This window comes from Parasteatoda tepidariorum, chromosome 7 (genome assembly GCF_043381705.1).
Source record: "Parasteatoda tepidariorum isolate YZ-2023 chromosome 7, CAS_Ptep_4.0, whole genome shotgun sequence".
NCBI classification, from domain to species: Eukaryota; Metazoa; Arthropoda; class Arachnida; order Araneae; family Theridiidae; genus Parasteatoda; species Parasteatoda tepidariorum.
The window spans coordinates 42,030,407-42,051,100 of record NC_092210.1 but is presented as its reverse complement, the minus strand read 5'-3'; the positions used below and the strand labels follow the sequence as shown (position 1 = coordinate 42,051,100).

Below are 20,694 nucleotides of genomic sequence, written 5' to 3'. Positions count from 1 at the left end.
GAGCGGTGTGCGGGTATCTTGCATGTGCGAATGAAAGTGCGAAAATGCTTTCCATCTCTTAATTTCGTCCACCAGTGTATATATTTGCTAGTTTACCATGCAACATTTTTTGTAACATTTTTTTCAAGAACGTAGAACGTTGGTCATGAAATGAAAGTAATTTTAACGAGGAAAACATTGTTTTAGTTTAATATTCTTATTTCAATAATAGGAGATGTTTTACATTTTCAATGACATTTTTTGCTTACAGGAAAATGATTTGCATTAAAATCGAAGCTACTAATAAAGTAGTACTAAATCTTTTTGCGTAATTCTTTCTTGGGTAAAATAAAAAAAATTAATTGCTACTTTATGAAACAAAACATTTTCTTATGATAACAAACGGTAAAGATTTCATGTTCTACTAAACGTCTGTCATTGAACAGGTGGAAAGGAATAATTTGTATTGCGCATGCGTTTTGGTCTAACGAACCCCAAATGATGTGGATCAGCTTCCTCAAATTCATTGGGAGTAAGAGTATTAAAAAAGAAAAAAAAAAAGGACCGTTTCCTGTTTTCAATTAATCCTTAGAATCCACCGATCATGAACTTAATTGGACCTGTGTGAGCATCTGGTTACTATATCAATAACGATTTTTTAAAGACCAGGTGTAAAATTTGTACAAACACATAAAATTAAATGAGAAGGGGGTAGCATTGTACTGAAAAAATATTGAATTATCTTACCTAAGCTGAGAATTTGCACTATTTATTTGAAAGATAAAAAAATAAAAAAAAATTTCATTTTTTGTGGAATTCCCTATTGCATAATGTATTCAGAAAGGTCGTTATACTCAGAATGATAGTTCGAAAATATTATCGTCCTCAAAAAAATCGTAAAGAGAACGAAATTACCTATGATTTTTTTTTTATTTATTTCATGGTGTTATGGAAGTTAGAAAGTTGTAAAAATGGGTGAAAAACTTTTCATATTTATCATTCATAAAATTTTTCAAGGACTACTTCGGCTAACAAACATAAAGGAAGTTATTGACAAAACAGTTGAATAAATAATATCCTCATGGTTGTGTGGCAAAAGCTTCAATACTGTTTAATTTTTTTCGTGGGGGAGGGGAGGAGAATTTGTGGAGAAGTATTTAAAAAAGACGTTTGGACGTTTATGAATGTTGTTGAAAAAATGAAGGGCGTATGTATAGAATTAGCATACAAACATTGACCTAACATTACCAGTATTGGAATTCAGCAAGTGTACAACGGTACACGTATACCAGTTCCTAAAACTTATTAAAAACCGCATAACAGTTTTTAAATCTTCAGCGTATCGGAGTATAGAAATTCCGAATTTCCGTATATGGAATTCTTAAAGTCATTTAGGTACACATTGCGATTCTTAAAACTTGCAAAGTTCTGAGTATCGATTTTTAAATATTTTAAAACTCTTTATACCGATTCTTAAAGCTTCACTTCTAAATTTTTGTGCAGCAATTCTTGAAACTACAAAGTAGCATGTTGCCGATTCTTAAAAAGGAAGTTCCGTACATCAATTCTTAAAACTTCGTAGGTTTCACGCGACAACTCTTAAATCTTGTAAAGTTTCAGCAAACGATTCTTAAAATCTCTAAATTTTCAAGTATGATCTTTTAAAGTTCCACGTACAGGTTCTTAACATTTCCCTCATTTAAAAAATTCAGTTAAGAACAAATTATTTGAAAAACCGAAATCATATGCAATTAATCTGAATAAATTTCTAACTAGTGCTATTTATTTTGAAATAAAAATTTTTTTATCCGTGTTTCATAAATCTATTCTTATTTTTAAAACGATTTCAATGTATCATCTAATATGTCAATCAAGTTTGTGGATTTTTCATCCTTGATTCAACAAATTAAAGTGTCAATCAAATTGATCCAAATCAATTTATTTCTTTTGTTCTATATAAATTGTTTAAATAAAGTTATTTGTCATCTCTTGGCAAACGAAAGCAAATATGGTTTTATTTGCTTGCTTACAGAGATATATTTTATCAATGCATTTTAAGTACGAGATAGGGTTAGATAAGTGCAAGAAATTTTTTCCATCTCCTAAAAATTATTATATTTATAAGGTCTCAAATATTTCAGTTTATAATAATTAAATTGTTTAAAAAATTTCCCTACCGATATTTCAAAAAATTTTGAACATATTTTGAACCGTTTCCGAACGCATCAGACTAGATGCAGTAAACGAGATTTTATTTGATGCAGTAAATTGTTTTAAACAGTCTCGTTTAATGACTATATAAAGAATATTTTATATGATTCCCATTGAACTCTACAATTACACACGAAAATATAACAATGTTTACATAAACGGGAAGAGGGGTAAGGTTAAGAGGGAGAAGAAAAAAAAAGGATTCCCCATTCCTTAAAGGAACCCCGAATAGAAAGAAGAAAAAAAAGTACACGAGCCAAAGAAGCTGATCCAGGCACATTTCGGTTCTCTTCTTACAATTCTCAACAACAGAGAACTACTTGTTCTCAATGCTTCTTTCTACAAGACTCTGTTTCTTCCAGAACAGTGTCTCGTATTCCAGAATCTCTCCTGCTGCTGTTGGCCCATCTTTTTCAGATTTTTTTTTCTTTATTTCTTTACTCTCCTGTGACTTATTCTTAAACCAAACCTGGTGCATATCTCGTTTTTCGAGAAACAATTAGTATATTTCCAAGAAGCATTTGACTCGAGTGGTATTTTCAAGAGCAAAAGAACGACACCTACACATATCCTGCATTTTTTTCATACTTCCGTTTTTGATTCTGCGAAGAAAAAGAAGAAAAAAAGAGTTAAAGGATTTGCGATAAGCACTAAATTTCTTACTTTGTACTTACTTTTATGAATTTGAGCAATTCGAAACCCTTCGAACAACGTTTATTCACTGAGTTATTTTTATGACGCATGCGGAGATGGTGAAATCGACTTTCGGAGTTTCTGCCTAAGTAATAATTTTATTCTGTAATACGAAACTTCCAATATACATATGTCAATTCTGTTTGGAACATCTTAAATCTTCTCTTTGTACGCAATATTTGTCTTATTATAGCAGATGTTTAATAGCTAGAGAATTCATTCACTTTTAATTGTAAACATTTCTTAAAGGAATTCTTATTCATGAGAGGAAAAATAATTGCATTTTTTTCAATACTTGTTTAGGTAAAAGTTACAAAATTTTTATTTTTATTTAGTTAGATTCATTTTTTGTAATTATTTTTTAAATTTTAAAATATTTTGCCTCAAAATTAAAACGTATTAGTAACAAGAAGACTTAACACTGCTTATGAGACAAACCAAACTTTAAACGGCAAATAAAAGAAATATTTGTTTCAGAAAATTAGCACAAATCTGTTCCTATTCAGGGGAATCGGTAGGGCATATACTAAATAATACTAATACAGACCTTCTTCATTGTGCCTTATCTCAGCATCTGCTTTAGTTTTTTTTTTCACAGAATATTTACATATACATGCTTACACTGTGATAACTGTTAATACATATCTTAGGCAAAAAAAAAAAATTAATATTTCATCAAATTTTGAGCAGAAATCTTTCATAACTCAAAAAGTATTATTGTTAACGCTAACATACGCATACAACTGATCTAATCTCAAATATCCCCAAAAAATTTCTGCGCTATATTATAAGTAGTTTCTTAGAAAAAGTACATCGAAAAAGGCCAGTTTTAACATTATTGATATATTCTGCCTTAAAGAAAAATATTGTTGTCATGATAGCTGAAAAAAAAATCCATCAAAAATCGAAAGGGAAAATTAACATTAAAAGAAAACGGTGCTGTCATGGTAGTTAATTAAAAGAAAAATCCCAAAACTAGCATAGTTAATTTATCATGATAAGGAAAAAACTGCGTTGAAATATTTTAAAAAGAAGTTCAAAATAATAATGAGGAAATTTAGGAGAGACCAGTTGTGTTGCTTAAATGCGATACTCGATTAGAGGGTTATCTATGCTTTCTCTTCTCATCTCACATCCATAATCACAACTCTTGCACAAACGTAGCCTATTTAAATGCACCACCGAGCTTGAATAAAATATCATCTTAGTAGACTAATCCCATATTGTTGGACTAACCGTGGAAAAGTTTTCCGCGTAACACGAATGCAGATTTTTTCAGTCTCCTTTTTTACAATAAAAAAAAGTTAGGCTTCTTCCGACCACTTACATTTACATTGTTGGTTTACTTAAATTGTTTATTTTAATTCAGTTATAAATAAATAAGTAATAAAATAGAGCGAGAAAATTTGATTTCATTTTTAATTATTTTGAAAGAATAAACTATATTTCACTTAAAAATGAATTTGATAACACAATTCACGCGGGGAAAAAAAGTATCACACATAATTGGATGCCTGTTAGTAACGTCATCGTAGATAAATCGTTGCATTTGTCAATTCAGAAGCCAGTCAGCGCACACGTATGACGTCGCTTACAGTCTCCAATTAAATCAGATTTAAATCACATAACCATGTGATGTTAGGCGTAATCACTTCACTTCTTCTTGATTTGCAAGTAACCAATTTCAACAAAACTATAAAGCAAAAAAGAAGAAAAAAAACCTTTAAAAAAAATTTATTTCTGACAATTTGAATAAAGGGTAAGACTATAACATTAAAAAAAATCAGTTAATTGATACGTTTGGGTTCAGAGAACTTATTTGAATTTCAAATTTTATTTAGCGCAAAATAGGCGAGTGTGTAATAAAGAGCCATATTCCCTGAGACACATTAGCTCTTGAGCGAATTAACTTCCAGTAGGAAATGATTAATATCTGTCCTCGCAAACACGTGACCAAAATCCCTGATTCCCATTAGTCGTTAACATATCTACCAGTTCTCCACTTAACAGCAGGAAAAATAAAGAAAAGAAAAAAAACATGCTTCCAATATACGAACGCTATTTCTTTTTAATTTTCCGAACTGAAAAAATAAAATTTGCTATTCAAACCTTTAAGTATTTAAGATCGTATAAGACGGGGTTGGACGACTCAACTTTGAAGCAGTCATTACGCTATCTTGACAGGAGCATCAATAATTTCCGCACCTATAATTTGATTTTTGTTTCGAGTTATTAATACATGTAATTAATTGAGGCAGATATAACCTTGTTTTCGATTCTTTTGAAGATAAAGAAGCTTAATTAAAAACAAAATAAAATGGACCAATATGATTATTTATATAAATGTATATTAACTCAACAATTAATTATTGTTTTTGTCAAAACTCAGCTTTGTATTGTAGAATTATAAATTATAACAGTACTTTCAATTTATTATTTTCATTCATTAAAAAAAGGCGTTTTTATTACGTCTTTTGTTTATTTTATTTAATAATTTCTTTCCTTAAACTTTAAATTTCATTTGCTTTTTGTGTAACTAACTCATGTTATATATTTAGAGATCTACTATCTTTTTAGACTGAGGGTCTTAACATTTAAATTCGGGAAATCCAACAGGTTTGCTTGATAATGTAATATTGGCAAAGAGTTTTCTTAACAGGATATATACAATAGTTAATTTTAGCTCAAATGACTAAGTTTTAATGTCTCTAACATTACTAATATAATGTCTCTAACATTACTAATATAATGGAATTACTAATATAATGATTTATTTATTTCTGTCTTAATATCAGGCATGTTCCTTAAGTTTGTAAAAATCGCGAATTGCATTTTTTATTGTTTGAGATTTTAACTCTTTTATTGCAGTTTAATTTTCTGAAAGAAACATGTTAAATATTGACAAAGAGATTATTGTTAAATAAAGAATACGTGAAAAGTATGAATTGAATCGTTACAAAAATTAACAGTTAAACTCTCAACAACCATTAAACGGTAAATTGCTCAAAAGTTGAAGAAGTCAATCTCCATAAGCTCCGTGTCGCGGAACAGACCCATTACATGCATTAAGGAAATAAAGCACTGGTCATGGTTCATACTTCAAACTTTATTTTTAAACTAGTGACGCACTTTAATGAAATTTTTGACTATTAATGATGATTATATGTGCACTTTTTTATGAAAAAGTATGAAAACAGAAACCCAAAAGTGTTTAATATGCTGATTTTAAATGTTATTCTTTTAACAAAAATATATATCGTCTCTTTTTCTTGTCACCCCGTCACTGTCACAAACTCTCTCTATTTCAAGAAGTCCTTCCAACCGAGCATGACACCTTTTGTAGATGGCCCCTTACCTAAAAATGCAATTTAAAATGTAAAAATTGAATGCTAATTACCGAAACTGCAGAACACAGAAGCAAAAAGTTTAATAAAATAACACGTTTATGCTTCACATTGACTTTATTCCGTGAGAGTTACTCAAGATACTTTCTTTTAAATGTTCTACATTACATAAATTTTAAAATTGGGTACATAGTTAAACGCAGCAATAAGAAAGTTTCTACTCAAATATTTCCCACAAATAATTTGTTAGTTTTATGAATTGCATAAAATAAAATTTTCTATTTAAATGCTGTAGTGAAAAAAATTTATGAAATTTTATTTTTGAACATTAAACAATTTATTTTTCTTCCTTAATAAAATATTACATAAGTTTCCTTTAAAGCAACCAGTAAAACATATTAAAACTCTAAAAATAAACATTTTCGATGTTTTTGCGCTATTTGAATTAATGCAATGCCTTTGGCGATAATAAACACCTTTTTTTCCCCACAGTATGATAAGGCTAGCAAAATGTAGTCTCTTCAACACAAAGGATAAGATAGAAAGTTGAAAAAATGTATCATCCAAATAACAATGGCTTTCTGGCTTTGAGGTCGCTCAAACAAGGGGTTACCCCCCAACTATAACCCCAGCACAGCCCCATTAAGTTTCATATTTAAAACCTTCCCCCCACTAATCCCCTGGCTAAGCCCCCATCCAACTTTCATAATTCCATTCTATCTTCAAATGCCCCCACCCCTTTTTCTCCCTCATCATTTTAGTAGGCAGCCAGTAGCTCTTGCACGCGCGTGCATGCATGGTTCATCATAATATCTTTTAATAGCTCCGTTCTTATTTGCATAATGACGGTCTCTTGGCGACCGCCTGTATGACAGCTGGGGAGTTGATTTTCAATGAAAGATCCCAGTGCTAGGTAGCCATTTTTGGCGTAGTTGGCGGATAATTATTTCATTGATTTCGTAAGAAAATGCAATGTTTCGAAATAATTAACTATGACAATATATTTTGCTGAATGACAATATCCATAAAGTCGCTTTGGTGAAAATATTTATTGAATTTTTATGATTTCTTTATTACATCTACAAGGAGAAAAAAATTCTGGTAAAATTACCGTATAGTATGTATAATAATGACATTTCTGGTAATAAAATTCAAAGAAACAGTATTTCTACCATTTATGTCTTAATTTTACCATTCGGTACGATAACTTTTTACTGGAAATTCTGGTTTTCAAAACTATAGTTCTTACTTGTTTAGTAAAAAATACAGAACCATAAAGTAAATTTAACCGAATAAAAGGGGATTTATTTGCCATCCTCTATGATAACATAATAAAATTACCAAATTCACCAAATTTTATCACATATTATAACACCTTATCTTATTGCTAATTTTAAAAAAATCGTTATCGAAATGATTTATTAAAAATTACAGAACTTTTTGGTACGTGTTCCCATAGAGCCAGAAACATGGTAAACTTTATCATATTTTGGAAGTTTTGACCAAACTTTTTTTTTCTCGGAGTACAAATGACGAAATTTAGCATCATGGTGAATATTGAGTAAGATAATTTTGATAAATGATATTATTTCTCATTTATACCGCCAAATGTCGAAATTAAGTACGTAATGATTCTGAGGAACAAACATTGTAAAAGAAATTTTTTTTATTCAACATTCACTGACGAATGTCAGTTTTTTTCTGGTTACTTACTGAATTTCGAACATTAACCCAAGCAGCTTTTTCAATGTCTACAATCACTGGAGAAAGTTGACATTTAGGTCTTTCTCAAAAGTCTTTCTTCACACAACTTTTCTTACAATTGAACTTAATTTTATTTAATTGATGCGAGCTTATTACTATATTAATTTCGATAAATTATATTATTTCTTACTTACACCAGCAAATGTCAATATTTAGTATGCAATGATTCTGAGGAAAAAACATCGTAATAGAAAATTTTTTTATTTAACATTCACTGCCGAACGTCGGCATTTTTCCGAGTTTATTTGCTGAATATCGAAAATTTATCGAAAACTATTTAAATGTCGACAATCACTGGAGAAAGCTGACATTTACTTTATTTCAGTTTTGCGACAGTAATTTAATGTAATTATTTCGCTAGAGGAGCTTAAGAGCTATCTTCAAACCTTTTTTCCTTAAATTCAATACAAGTCTTATGTGAGTTTTATAAAAAATTTCATATGTTTTAAATTTTTTTGCACTGTATAACGGAATTGTATTAAACGCTCGCTTGTAAATCAGGTTTCTTAGCACTGACTGTGTACTGAATCACTCACTTTTTATTTATTTATTTATTGTATTTCTAAACCAATTGTGTTAATCGATATGTTGCTTTAAACTTAATGCCATTTATAAAATTATTATTCTAAAGCAAGGGGAAAAAAAGCAATTTTCTTAAATTGACGAAATGTTCGATGCATTTCCAGAGTAATGTTTTCGCCAATAACGAGAAAATTTTTAGGTTTCCAAGCACTGTAACTGCCTACTGAATCACACATTACTTATTTATTTTTTGTTGTATATCTTAACTTATTGTGTTAATCGATATGTTGCCTAAAGCTTAATGATTTTAACAAAATTTTTAACTTCAAAAAGAAAGAAAAAAACTAGCAATTTTCTCAAGTTGATAAAATGTTTACTCGATGCATTTTTCAAATAATGTTTTCTGTTATAAAGAGGAAATATTCAGGTTTAGTAGCAGTGACTACGTACTGAATCATTTACAATTTACTTCCTTTGTATTTCTTAATCTATTGTGCAAATTGATATGTTGCCTTACGCTTAATGGGTTTTATAAAATTCTTATCCTCACTAAAAAAAGAAAAAAAAGAAAAAAAACTAGTATTTTTCTCAGATTAACGAAATTTTCACTTTCCCATGTTACGTTTTCGTCCAAAAAGAGGAAATTCTCATGAATATTGGGCGTGCATTCTTTAGAGTGTTTATTTATTTATCTCCATCATTTACAAATCAACTGTTTCAAAATAAATTAAGCGACACAAAAGAAAATGAAAAAATGAGACTGAATTTAACAATTTCTATTATTCAGAGTCATTTCTTTAAAAAAAAAATCATCATTCTAGTGAAATTCATGAATACTAATATAGAATAGAATAGAGATTATTCAATAATAATCACCGAGTTCTCTTCTACAAAAGAGAGAGAGAGAAAAAAAAACTTTTTTTATTTAAAATTATAAATAAAATTCTTTGTCAATAGAAATTCAACCATGAACTAACTTCCATTATTATGTATTAAATGTGTAATCCAGTGATATATACAGTGTATAACAATATTGTCACTTTCTTATCAATAGAGAGGAAGTCTAGGCAAATGAATTGGCGTTTATTTTTATGTCAGCAACCCTACAATAGGAAGAACCTCTTGTCATGCTAATCTGCCCCCAATTTATCCCAGGTGCGGAAGAAAGGACAGGGTTCAGCACCCCTCACAAAAACCTCCCACTTATCCTCAGCACCCCATCTCCACTTTTTTTCCCTCCATTATTACGAGCAAGTAAAGGTTTGATAAGAGTTTCTGAATGCAATACATGGTCTTTTATTTTCTTAAACTGCTGGCAAAATATTTTTTATTGTAAAAAAATTCTTTCATTGTTGCTTCAAAAAACCATATTTTAAAAATGTACTTCTTCCAAGAAAAAAAAATCGAAGGTTGAGTGGAAAGCAAGAGGAAATATAAATTTTTAGGTTGCGCATTTATTTGTTTTTATTTTATTGCTCTATCAACTTCGAAAAAAATTCGATGCTCAATTTTTTTTGTCAGAAATATAAAGAATTGGCTTTCAAATTTTGCTCTACTTAAAAAACATCTTATTTTAATCAAAAAACAACAACTTAATATGAGGAAAAATAATCTTTGATTCCTTTCCATATTATTTTTGTATTTTTATTCATTTCTTTATTACTGTATTTTATTGCTGTATTACATCTCAACTTCGAAAAAAATTCGAAACTCAATTTTTTTGTCAGAAATATAAAGAATTGGCTTTCAAATTTTGCTCTACTTAAAAAACATCCTATGGAATTCTTATCTTATATCTTATTTTAATCAAAAAACAACAACTTAATATGAGGAAAAATAATCTTTGATTCTTTTCCATATTATTTTTGTATTTTTATTTATTTATTTATTACTATATTTTATTGCTGTATTACTTCTCAACTTCGAAAAAAATTCGAAACTCAATTTTTTTGTCAGAAATATAAAGAATTGACTTTCAAATTTTGCTCTACTTAAAAAACACCCTATAGAATTCTTATCTTATATCTTACTTTTATCAAAAAACAACAACTTAATATGAGGAAAAATAATCTTTGATTCTTTTCCATATTATTTTTGTATTTTTATTTATTTATTTATTGTTTAATTCCAAGCTTTAGTTTCTGAATAATATCCATTTCCACCGTAAAACGAAAAAAGCAATTTCATTCCTTTATGAAAATTCGTTTTCTCATTTGAAAACAAATTGAAGTAGATAATGATTCATATGAATTCTTTTTTTTTTCAGACACAAATTATTGTTAGTCCCAAAATATAATGCTAAAACTAAATAACATTTCCCATCAAGCAATTTAAATCACATATAGACAATCTACTTTAATAATTCCGATTTATTTTCAACATTTTAAGCCATTAAAAATGAAAATCCACTCATAAATGAAATATGTAATCTATGACTGCAATTCAGTTTAGTTCAATTATCTGAATATTCGTTCAAAAATGATTAGAGTATGCTAGATTTAATTTTCGTTCAATTTACAAAAAAAAAATTTTGTTTGAATTACAGTCAATCATAGTTATTCGCAAAAACTGGCTTCTTATTTACGTTGCTCCATTAAACTTTTAAATAAATACCTGCGTATATTTGATATTCCAAAATATTATAATTATTCAAAAATTCTAAAATTGAACTGCAAACATAAAGTTTACTATCGTTTCATTCTTCAATGGTTGAATTATACAATAAGTAATTTTTACATTTTAATTCAATGAAATGTTGAAACGTAAATAATAGAAGCTGGGGTTGAAACTGTAATAAAAGAAAAAAGCATTTAATAACAAGTTGATAAAAATTGAATTTTATTTAATAATAATTTTTTTTATTCTTTATAATCATCTAAACCAGAGAATACCAAATGTGGTTCTGCGGAACTCTAAGGTTTCGTGAAGGAGTTAAATGAGTTCTAGGAGTTCAGACTTTTTTTCTAAACAGTTTTTTTTAAACGTTTTTGAGAACTGTAATTGTATTTAGACCCTATCAATAATCCATTATTTACTTAATATTTTAATTGCCGTTTCGATATTATTTAACATCAAATGACAATAAAAAAAAGAAACAGCAAATTTTTTGGATTAAAGAAGTACATGATTTTTCAAATAACAGTAATTGAATAAACTATGAAAAAGACGTGCATTTATAAAATATTTGCCTGTGTAGGGGGTCAGGGAACTGACCTTGCATCAGAACAGTTCTGGGTTCGAATCCTGGGAAAGGGATGGATGTTCTTTCATTCTCTGTACTATCTATCCTTACTGTGGGAGCAACGTTGGCCCACCTAATATGGTGTCCCTGAAAGCGTGGCCAATAAATCTGCCCTTCAGATGCCTGTATTACGAAAGAGCATTCTCCAGGTAGGCATTGGAAGAAAAAAAAATTAATTAGTACTTCCCATCACTCTGTTCAAACAAAAATAAAATAACCAGATTGTTAAAAAGAAATTTGTTTCCTTACTAGCCATTTTCAACGTTTATAGCAGTTCTTTTTGTTTTCATTTCAACGGAAACCACAATTCGGCTTATTTTATCATTTTCAGCTAATGCTCAGTATTCCAAAAATAACTTCATAAGAAGACTAGATTCAGGACTAGAACTGTGAATTTATCTGTCGGATATTAAACCTAATACTTGAGATTATTAATGATAAAATGCCATTCTTATATTTTTAAAAGAAAGCAGTTTTTTATAGATTAATACACTCACTATTGTCATTATACACTTTAGTTATAAAGTCGGGGTTCCGTCGGAAAGAATGTTAAATATTAATTGATCCATAACCGAAGGAAAATTGGGAGCCGTTAATCTAAACTAATCTCTTTGGTAGGTGTTAAAAGTTACACAAATATATACTGTTAGCTCTTTTTGACTAATTCTCCTCTCATTTTATAAAATATTTTTGCTGGAAGGAAGATATATTTAATGCTTGTTCAGATCCGTAACAATCACCGATATGATTATGGGTGTGAATAGATAGTTCGTATTTACTAATAATCTTGATTAATTTCATAAATAAATTAACTGAAAAGTAATTAACGAATCTCGAATAATCGAAGTGATTTTTTTTTTTTTAGATTTTTTTTTTTCTTCAAACAAATGAAGTTCTAAGCCAGTGATTCTCAACCTTTTTGTTTGTTGCGGCACACTTTTACCGATTTGACGGTACACAATGAAAAAAATTAGACTAAAAGCTGTTTACTTACCTATTATGCACTGTGTTAAATAGTTTGTGATAATAATTTTGAATGTGAAATAAAATAATATGTACTACAAAAGCACGTTTATTAAGGGATTAATTATTTCTTTCGACTAATTTTTTATTAGTTAGTAACAGTTATTTTTTTTTGCTAGTTATTAATTGTTAGCTTGTTTTCTATAGTTATTAACTGTTAGTTTTTTTACATTAACTGTTATTTTTTGTGATTTCTTGTTCACTAGTTTTTTTGCTAATTATTAATTGCTAGCGTCTTTTTTATTAGATTTCCTTTGTTAATTTGTTTTTTATATATTTGTTATTTTAGTTATCCTTTGCTAATTTGTTTATTAATTGCATAGCTTACTTTAATGATTAGCTTTTATTTCCATTTGAAAGTTAATATTTAGCTTGCCTTCCTTTGTTAATTAATAATTTTAATAGTCATTGAATTTCCTACTTATTTCAAAATTTTTTTAAATTGTATGTCAAAAAACGCATTATAATTTTTATTGTATCATTTCTAATATTTGGGGGCACATTTTAAGAATTTGGTGTCACACAAAAGTGCCACGACACAGTGGTTGAGAATCACTGTTCTAAACATTACGTGTGAACCATTTAATTGACTTATCACTACCTTTCCTATACCACTACGATATTTAGGTAAAAAATTCAGCAACTATAAACATTAATCTCTCGATGATCTATTTTTTTGACACGTTGTTTGACATTTAAAGTTTTTTTATTCATTTTTTTACGGTGCCTTTAAAATCAAGAATATTCTGAATTATTTTTAACGTCTTGAAAGAATACTATGAATTAAAAAATCATCGAATAAACTACGATGAAGCCACAATAACACTGTGGCTTTAGATACTATGATGTCACTGTTAACATCCGGGGTTTTCTCCCAGGAGGTGACTTGTGGCCGATGGATGTCATCTTGTCTAGAAAATAAAGGAGGAGAATGCGCAATACCGAACAAATTGTCTCTCTCATAATTTGGATTTTCAAAACGGGGGATTTTAATCTCCATAATCTCTTATCTGTCAACTGGCTGTTGTGGAAGTACTTTACGAAAATTATGACCTAAATAAGTATTTTATTGGAATTTTAAAATTTAATAACTTGCTTTATATTAAAAATAATTATAATTAGTTCCATATTTGTGTTACTATGTATAGAACTGACTGTACCTGCTATTTTCCTGAATGCTTAAATTATTACCAAAAAATTAATCCACATTTATTTTTGTGAAAAAAATACTCAATTTTTGAGGATAAAAAAAATCTTTTCGGCATATTTTTGTCAATTTCATAAAGTTCTAAAAAAAGTGAAAAAATGATATGCAATACTTAAATATGTGTAGATTCTTCCCTAATATTATGCCTCTATTCATGATTATATTACAAAAACAAATTTTAATTTCAAGTTATTTTTATACAGTTTCTCTGTTTCTTCAGAATCAGTCTTAATTTCAAATTACTCAATATGTCCGGCACTAAAAATCAGTTATTTAAGTTCTCATTTAAATACTATTCAAATTTATTCAACACACATTTTTCAGTGGTTGTAATTATTATTTTTCATTCTATTATGACATTTTTTGCATATCTGATATCCAACGATCTACCTCTGAATTAAATGTCCGTTTGATACCCTCAATTTATGTTATTCATTCACTTTCTGATACTGTTATACTAAAGATGACAAATTAAATACCATGAATCGAGACTTCAATAGTTAGAAAATATTCTTATGATTCTCTGTCGATCTATGTGAAATAATTCATAATAAAACTACTTAAACTAATTAGTATGTGTCATATAAGTTTTTTCTATTATGTAGTCTGTGTTTAACTACGTAAAAGGCGTGGTGTTGGGTGGAGATTTCCTTTGACAAGAAAAATGATTGTTTGAATTCCTTCTTTTTTTTTGTCTTATGTCGCATGATAGGATAGGATTTGAAGTTTCGAGATCATTAAGTTTAACCTTTTAAATTTTACCTCACGTCATTTAATACATGAATGGCAACTGATAATTAAAGAGGGAAATTAAGATGACGATTAGGGTCTAATTAATGCAAATAATGAAAAGGGATATCAATGATCGGGGGAAAAAACATAGCGATGATTGTTTTGCATTTGATTTCTGTAGATGTTTTCAACATAACGCTTCAAAAAATTATTAAACTCTCTGAAAAATCAGCTTAACGTTGAACCATAAAATCAAATCAAAATATCGAGCTTGCTGTTAACATGCNAACTAAGCATTTTGGGTACCTATATTTTGAGATTTGTAACTTTTAAGCCAACTAACTTTTTCTGAATAAATAGCTTTAAAAAAGTGCTGTTTTTTTAATTGACTACCTATGATTTGACCTAAATAAACCTATGTCCCGTTTTGAGTCAAAAAATAAATGGTCACGTTAGTTATGGCTCAGTTCTGATGCACAAAATAAAGTGTACAGTTCAAAGAAAGGTTAGTTTTGTTACGTAGCCAGCCGATCCTAAACATAAATAAAAAAAGAAAGTCTATGACCTACGATATTTAAAAATATGTTATTAAATCTGTTTTCTGAAACCCTTTAATTTGAGCTTTTCTCACAAAAAATGGACATCAAAAATTAAAGGGGCTAGTAAATCCTTCTGCAATTACGTATTTACCAAAAGAAGGGCATGACCCGAAATCTGTTGAATCTTATCTCTAAATCTTAAGTATAAAAAAAAGCTATAAATAAACAATTAAGTTAAAATAATAATTAATTTAAATAAGTCAAATTAATAAAATATAAGTTGTTGTTGTTCTAGTTCATTTACGTCGCAGTAGAGCTGTACAATGGGCTATTGGCGACGGTCTGGGAAGCATCCCTGAGGATGATCCGAAGACATGCCATAAAAATTTTGATCCTCTGCAGAGGGGATGGCACCCTCGCTTCGGTAGTCCGATGACCTGCTCATGAAATATAAGTTACGATACTATTAAAGAAGATATCGCAACATTTTTCACGACAACTTGATGCCAAATTAATGTTGCAACAAATTTGAACGATATTCAAAACAATCTCCAAATTTTTAACAGTGTATATTAAACAACTAGTTTCGTCTATCATAGCCCCAGGACCGGAATAGCCAGGTTGGTAGGGCACTGAGCCCATGTCCAAGAGGTAGCGGGTTCGATCCCTGCTGACAGAAGACTTCCCATGTAGTAAATGGTGGCTAGTGCACGTTAAATCTATCGGGTAACAACGTCCTCCATGTTCCCATAACAAATCATACCTCTGGGGTACTAATCCAGGAGTTTCCTTGTCTTCTGGATTTGTTCAAAATTACAAGGCTACAGAGTTGAACATTAGTAGTCGCAAACCCCAAAAATTGGGTTGGCTGTTCAACGACGGTTATAATATCATGGCACCAACGTTGAAGTTATTAATGGGCTTTAACTTCAATAATTTAAGTAAGCGAGTACTGGACGTCACATCTCACGCTAACGAAATACTTTAAACAATTTTAATTATAAACACTCATTTTTAGCCATTTCCTTATCTATTTATGAAAAATAAATATAAGATGGAAATTTTTTTCCTCTTAACATAAACTATTTGTAAAAACCTGTGAACCTACGAATCTGAAACTTATTTTAATTGCAAGAAAACAGTGGGTTACGATTTCGAAAGGTTTTTGGACAACGTACAGAAAAAATATTTTTTTCCTTCTTCATCTTCCTTTTAAAAAAATTTAATAATATTCAAAAGTCTTACACAACATAACTAAAAAAAAACAACAAAAAAAATTTAAATGCATTTTTTTCCCGTTCCAACGAACTCAACTATACACTTATCCTCTGCACTGAACATTATTTGAAACTTTGTACGAGTTGAAACATAACATCGAGTGAATTTGCTCCAACCTTTTAATATGGTTTACAGTTGAACTATATTATCTATAAGAACTATCCTTTTTAAATTAAATTATGTGATACTATGGTTTAAGTTTGAACCGAAGTATGGTTCAAATTGTTGCATCAAATTTGCTCCGTTTATAAAGGTAGCGCACAGTTATAATAATTGTGACAATTAAGATAAAAGATACAAATATAGTTCTAAATTAAACCAATTTTTACTGAGAGCATAACATAAGAGAACAACAGCTTTACGTGGAAAAATTAATTTTTGGACACTTTTTACGTATTTAAATCAAAAACAACTTTTTAAAAGCGTCGGTAAACTTGCTTATATTCAAAGTATGCGTTTAAAAAAAATGGATTTAGATAAAAAAAAAAAAGTAAGTTTGAAAAAGGAAAGATACATCAAAATGAGCGACTATTGAACTGGAAATAGTAATAAATGCGTCTTTTCAATCTTGAATAATGGACCCTATACTTAACACCTGAAAAAGGCAAGCTAATAGTAAAATTTGTTAATTTTAAAAAAATCACAATGAATATTAACGTTAGTTTGTTATTTTAGATCAATAGTCATAAAAGTAATTTAAAAAACGATATCAAATCAAGCGTTCAATTTCCTAAATAGCTGTTACCATTTTATGAAACACGTAATTTGAGTTACGTCACCGACAGAATACATTTTTATGTCCAGTTTAGTTATTTATTTTTGTAAGTTTGGAAATTTTTGGAACTCAAAACGTCAGAAATTAATCGACAAAATGTTTTTTTATATAAATATTTAAAACCTTGAACTCCTTATTCTTTTCGGAAGCAAGAATAACATAGGACGATCAAAGCGACCTCGTTCGTTAAGTCTGTATTTATAATGTGAGGGTCAGAGGTCATCGGGATCCTCCCAAGATCAACAAGATCGCCCGCATTCGCGGCATGAAAGGTACATGGAAAGGCGCTTTAGACACATTAGATTACGAGATAAAAATTATCAACTACTCTATTCTAAAGTTGTTTCGAGAAGGAAATAAAATTTGTGTGGGTTCAATATTTTAAGGAGAATATTTTGTTCTCAGTGCTTTTTCAGTGATTCTGTCCCAAACTGAGAAATTGACGATCGAATCCTGAAATTGTGTCCTGTTCAGTTACAAAAATCTTTTCAACACGGAAAAATTGAACTCTAATTAGCAATAGATACGGAAATGTAGTAATTAAGTGACTGTAATAACCGATGGTACAAAAATGTACTATAAGCCGGTCTAAAATGACTGATGATACGTAATGTACTATTAGAATGACGGAAGGTACAAAAAAGGAGTAACAGATGGAGGAACAAGACGGATGATACAAATATGTTCTATTAGAATGATGAAACAAATATGTTCTATTAGAATGATGATGCAAATATGTTTTATTAGCCGGTCTAAAATGACTGATGATACAAAATGTACTATTAGAATGACGGAACGTACAAAAAAGTAGTATTAGCTGTAGGAATAAGACGGATGATACAAATATGTTCTATTAGAATGACTAAAATAACGGATGATACAAAAAATGTGCTATTAGAATTATGAATGGTACAAAAACAGATGTATTAGAAGGACTAATATGAATGATAATACAAGAATTTGATATTATAACGACTAAAATAACAGATGATACAAAAATATGCTATTAGAATGACGGGTGATACAAAAATAGTTTATTAGAACAACTATACGTTTTATACAAAAATTAATTATTACGACCACTGAAATAACTGATGGCACAAAAATATACTATTAGAGCGACTAAAATAACAGATTATATGAAAATGCACTATTAGAACGATTAAATATACAAAAATGTACTATTAGAATAACGGATGGTACAAAACTATGTCATTAGACGAATTTTATGAAACATTTACAGAATTATTAAAAGATGTACACAGTGTATCATTAATATATTTTATTATTAAAATACATAATTTTCTTATCAAATATAGTTAGGATAACTGAGATTCGTAGAGAAATAGCCCAATGATTGAATTCGTTAGTAATAAATTGGTGCAAGAAATTATTCTCGCCAATCAATACACGTATTTTTTTTTCTTACTAAAGTAGCTTGAACTTAAGCTACTTTAAGCTGAAAAAAAAAGAATGCAAAAATTATTGATTTGTAAGGAAATTATATTTTAATTGTGTTAGCCACTAATAATCACCATGATTTTATGTTCCTAAATAAAACTGTATCATGCAAAAGTATGTCAAGCCATCAATTTAGTTAAGTAAAGATACAAAACCTAAATATTAAGAAATAAGAGTCGAAATTTTCACTAAGTTTAAAAATCTTCAAATAAAAAATATCTTAAAATTTCATTGCATTTCAACGAAAACTAAGTTAACTCTTAAGATTGAAATGATACGAAACTTTTCTACTGTTATTTGTTTTAATGTTAAAAACAAGTAAATAACTTACAAATACATAAATTAATTGATAATTTAATCTAAAAAAGAGTTAAAAGCATAGTTATACACAAGATGGTAGGCTATGGATCTTCTATAAGCATAAGCTTCTTCATTTCGAGCCAGCGATAGGGAAAATTATAAATAAGCAGTTTAAACTGATTAAATCTTTTGTTTGGAATATTTTTCAAATTGAAAAGTAATCAGAATTTGGAGGTAATGCATATTTAAAAAGAAAACTTTTTATTAAGAAATTAGTTTTATTCAAAGAATACATTTTATAATAGTTACTAAAATTGAATTTGCTTCTTGGTAGGCTGAAAAACTGCATTTTTATTCATTGTTCATATAAGCCTATGCATACATGAAAGAATTTTAGAATTTCATTAATTTATACTATACACGTATATGCTTAAAACCCAATTTTCAATCAAATCATTGGTCGTGAAACTTAATTATTAATTTTAAGCTTCAAATAGGGTAATGTATTTATTGCTTTGTCTATATTAACCAAAAGAAAAAAAAAATTTTAAAAATAATATGTAATAAAGACAAGATATGCAGCACAAAACATAATATAAATCAAATTCTTTTTCCATTTACAGTGCATCGTTTTCACAAAAGAGCTAAAAGCTTATTCTTTGACCCTTTGCTATCATATTTATCGGCCTCATTCACAAACAAGTCGGATGGATATTCCAAACCTAACGGTAACTTACTTTTATCCAGATTAGCATCTCGTTGGCGTATCTCGCCACCATCGCCAAGTAGACGAAATTTATATTCCATTATCAAAATAAGATTTCTCGTGGAAATGGAAAAGAAAAATAGCTGTATCTCCGATCTATTGTCATCGATCAAGGATAGTTCACGGGAATTGTAGAGATCTAAACTGATTCCGGATTGAACATCTGGCCATTTTACTTTTTATTCTTCCCAAGAATACATATTATGTCTGTTGTTACAGCAACGTTCGTTTACCTGTAATCATTGATAGTGAAGTCTGTAAAGAAACCGTTAGTTAATCTGCGCAGCTGATAGAACCGAGATTGAACAATGACAGTGATGTATAATAGGTTGCTATTTTTAATCTTGATTTAAACTTTACAGAAAGTTTATTTCTTAGAAGGAATATTTTTTAGTACCCTTGACAAGCAATTAATTATACAGTGACATATCAGTAAATTGAAAGTGTCAAAATTGAAGAAATTTAATATATATTTTTTTCATATTTGAAAAGTTTAAAAAAGTAATTTGGAAATTTTTTTAAAGTTATTGTCTTTTAGTAATAAAGTAATCGATAATAATGATAAAGTAATCTTCATGGTTCGAAAGCATAACTTGAAATGTGCCGTTTAATTTGTGTTAACAGTAATTTAAGTTACGAAATCCAAAGCAAAAATCTACATTCTCTGGAGGGGGAGGGGGGTAAACCATCTATTTTTGATGGATTTGGATTCTTGACCCTTACAAAGGAAGAGGTGACAACAAAGTGGATATATCCAGCCTAAAATAATGGGATCAAATATTCCAAATTTTGACTACCCCCTCAATTATGAGGGTCAAAAGTCCAAATCTGTCAGGAAAAAAAGTATAATTCTTCAGAG

General features: G+C 29.0%; 1 long non-coding RNA gene across 1 annotated transcript in view; it reads right to left on the bottom strand.

Annotated features, from left to right (window-relative positions):
- Positions 1–20,095, bottom strand: part of LOC122269254 (uncharacterized) — a 92,704-nt gene extending 72,609 nt beyond the window's left edge. Inside the window, exon 1 of the long non-coding RNA XR_006225085.2 lies at positions 19,807–20,095. This is a non-coding gene — a long non-coding RNA (uncharacterized lncRNA). The remainder of the gene's footprint in view (positions 1–19,806) is intronic.
- Positions 20,096–20,694: the final 599 nt, after the last annotated feature.